Below are 4,149 nucleotides of genomic sequence, written 5' to 3'. Positions count from 1 at the left end.
ACAACAAAATCAACTCTTGGTAAATGGTAAAAAGAGTGAATTTTTCATGCATAAAATAAATTACCTTGGGCATGTCATCTCTTCTGAAGGGATTCAGATGGATCCTGAAAAGATCAGGATAATCCAAGAATGGCCTCATCTTCGTGATGTACATGAGGTGCGATCGTTTCTTGGCTTATGTTCTTATTACCGCCGCTTCATCAAGCATTTTGCACATATGGCTTCTCCCCTTCATGACCTTACAAAGAAGAAGATCTCTTTCCAATGGAAGGAAAAAGAGAAGGCAGCCTTCACAAGGCTGAAAACAGCTCTTACTTCTGGACCTGTTCTTATCATTCCAGATCTGGTAAAACCATTTGTGGTGGAAGCAGATGCTTGCGGTGATTGTATTGGTGCAGTGCTAAATCAAGAAGGCCATGCCGTAGCCTTTGAAAGCCGCCGTCTAAATGATGTGGAGAAAAGGTATGACATTTATGAAAAGGAGCTCTTAGCAGTGGTTCATGCTTTAAAGATATGGAAACATTATCTTTTAGGCAATGAATTCCTTATTAAAACTGATCATCAAAGCTTGAAGTATTTCAAGACTCAAAAGCATTTGCAGGAGAAACATGCGAGATGGGAAAATTTCTTGTCTATGTTTCATTTTCAAATTATGTACACTCCAGGGAAACAAAATGTAGTTGCTGATGCACTTTCTAGAGTGCCTCGCATTGCAACTATTACAGTGGCTCATCATGAAGATTTTCAAACGATGAAGAATACTTATGATGAAGATACTGATTTTGCAGCAATTTGGTCAAATTTACAGCAAGGAGATTCTCATCCAGATTATTCCATCAAAGACGGTTACCTTCTCATGAACAATCGCCTTTGTGTCACTCTTCTTGTTCGACAAAAGGTGCTTAAAGAAAGTCATGAACCCCCTTATGCAGGGCATAGAGGGAGGGCAGCCACTCTAAGTGCAATTGAGCGCTACTTTTATTGGCCAACGTTACGAAGAGATACACATAACTTCATTGAGGCTTGTCTGGTATGCCACAAATCCAAATATGATAGGCAGAAGATTCCAGGATTGTTGCAACCTCTTCCAGTGCCCAAAGATCTATGGGAATCTATCACAATGGATTTCATCTCAGGTATTCCAAGAACACCTCAAGGTCATGATATGATTTGGGTTATAATTGATAGATTCAGCAAACAATCACATTTTATTCCATGTCATAAAACATTGAAATCCGCACAAGCTGCAAGACTTTTCATTCAACATATCTTCAGATTACATGGTATGCCTTCTGAGATCATTTCAGATAGAGACTCCAAATTCACAAGTAACTTTTGGCGTGCTTTATTTGAGAATTTGGGAACCACTTTAAAGTCTCCTCAGCTTTTCATCCTCAAACTGACGGCCAAACAGAGGTGATGAATCTCACTCTTTTGGATATGTTGAAAGCTTATGTTAGTGAACATAAGTCACAATGGGAGAAATATCTTCCATTATTGGAGTTTGCTTACAACAATACAGTGCACTCATCCACAGGAAAAGCTCCAAATGAAATAGTACAGGGTAAAGTGATTCCTCCTCCAATTATTCGCACTAAAGATAAGATTTTTGCTGCTGATGAGTTTGCTTCAGATTTAAAAACCACAATGGATCAAGTTCGAGCCACTATCAAAGTTTCCCAAGAGCGACAAAAGAAGCAAGCAGATAAACGAAGAAGACCTTTGGCTTTTGAAAAAGGTCAATATGTCTTGCTAAAGTTTGATAAAAGCAGGCTCAAACAAGGTTCTGGTCAAAATTCATCTTTTCCAAAGCTCTCCAGTAGATACTTTGGACCCTTCAAAGTGATTGAGAAAATAAATGAAGTTTCTTATCGACTTGAGCTTCCTGCTCATTGGAAAATACACAATGCTTTTCATGTAAGTTTGCTAAAACCTTACATAGGACCAGAACCAAAGGAACCCATTACTGAAGATCCCCCAGAAGTTGAAGAAATAGAGCAACTCTTGGAACCTGAAAAGATTTTGTTTCTCAAGGATCGAACCACGAGAAGTGGCCTTGTGACACGAAAATTCTTACTAAAATTCAAAAATCTACCCACAACAGATGCACAGTGGGTAGATGAAAAATTCATGAAGGATTACCCAAATATTCTACAGCAATATCAAGAAGCTTTTCAGCTGAGGACAGCTGAATAAAAGCCAGAGGGCTGTCACAACTCTATAGAAACAGAATTTGTATCCTTTTTCATTAATTTGTCTATGTAATGATTTATTAAATTTATTTCCTTTGCACTAATTAGATATAAAGAAAAGTGCATTGGAGCTGGCCACTGATGAGTGGTCACAGGTTATGGTGGACCCACGCGGTGGGTTAGAGAAAAGATAGTTCACACTTCCACCTATATGACCCGATTGGGCGCCTGTGACTAGAACTCACGCATATCAGGGTTAGACTCGCACACAGAAAGGATTGATGCCTTGAAGTGTGGGCTAGATCCACCAGAACAGACAGTTACAATCAACAAGATGGCATGATCATGAAATGCTTGTATAATGTGCATGTGTAGGCTGAAAGCTTGAAATGCACATTTCTTTGCATAGGAAAGTCACATGAAGATTCAGATACCATTTTTGCGATGTACACGGAAAAAGCTTTCATATGATACCCATATTGGGGGGTCCCTAAATTTTAGGAGATCCCTAAATTTTAGGAGGTCCCTAAATTTTAGGAGCCTCGAATTAGCCTAAAAATGCTAGTCCTAAAAAATAGGGATGTCATTCTCAAAATAGTAAGTTCTATACTCTGACTGTGCTTACTAAATTTGGTTGTTTCTATTCTTGACAGTATTCAACCCAAAAAGGAAGGCCATAGAGAAGAGACAAGTGTCAAGACACTTGTCACACAAGTTTCCAAGTGTCCCACCACTTGTCACATCTCATGACATGTGGCTGGACACTTGTCTTGTGCTACTCCACTTTCCCCTTTTGTACTAGCTCTCCCCTCTCCTATAAATAAGAGCTCGTTTTTCTTCATTGATCATCATTTTTCTTTGCTGTAAACTCATGTACAGCACCCACAGATAGCCAGAAACTGGCCCCATCCATCCCCATCATCATCCCCCACTTCTCCATTATCAAATTCCTCCATATGCCCTCCTCTATCACTGCTGTTTACAGGACAGCAAGCCTGTAAATTCATCACAGCACCTCCTTCGCGAGCTTTTTCTTCCATTTTAGCAACAAGAAGCAAGCCCTATCCATGTACTGCTGATCAACGATGGAGAAAGGCTGATTTCCCCTTTTTCTTCTCTCATACTGTAAAGAAATCAGTTCTTATCATTGCATAATAGATAATGCATGTGTGTTTGTACATCTTTGCATGATCTTGTGAGAGTGAGAATTACCTTTTTCTCACTCTCACGTTGATTGTAACTGAGCTCTTCCCTAAGGGACTTGGGTTGAGCAGAAATACATTCCTTCGGGGGGGGGTTGCCCATCTTCAACCCTCAATCTTGTCTCCATTACTTTTACATTTTCATGGCTATAATTTTGTGAGTAATTTTCATTTTTAGCTTTAAGTGTTCATTCTCTTTTATATTAAATCTTGAAAACAAGCGAATATCATAATTGTTAAGCATACTACGTTGTTCGGGGCGTTTACAGGATACCTGCTGTGTCATGTCCATCTCTGGCGCATACTTTAAAAGTGAGATGAATTTAGAGTAGTATGCGTCAAGAGTGAGCCCCAGCTATTTTAGCTCGTAGAACTCATTCATTTTCTGCGTGCGATATGCAGGTGGTAAGTATCTTCTATGCATGGATTTCTTCAACTTCTCCCAGGCAACGGATCCTTCTGCGATCCCTTGATCCCTACACCATTGCCTCCACCAAAGCCTAGCTTCGCTGGTGAGCTTTAGCTTGGAGAGCATAGCCTGATTGGCGGGTGTAGTACCGGCTGCTTCGAAGTAATCCTCCATGGATTCAATCCAAATTTTAGCATCTGCTTGGACGGACTTGCCTCTCCCGCAAATTCAGGTGGCTTAATTTGCTTGAGAAGAAACTTCTTCTCCTAGATTACAGCAATACTTGATGTAGGAGGCGAGCTAAGAACCTGTACCTAGGGTTTTGCTTGGATAAAGGTTTCTTAAC

This window comes from Lygodium microphyllum, chromosome 11 (assembly GCF_053477565.2).
Source record: "Lygodium microphyllum isolate KBCC chromosome 11, Lygodium_microphyllum_v1.1.10, whole genome shotgun sequence".
Taxonomy (NCBI): Eukaryota; Viridiplantae; Streptophyta; class Polypodiopsida; order Schizaeales; family Lygodiaceae; genus Lygodium; species Lygodium microphyllum.
Note: the sequence above shows the minus strand (reverse complement) of the source record.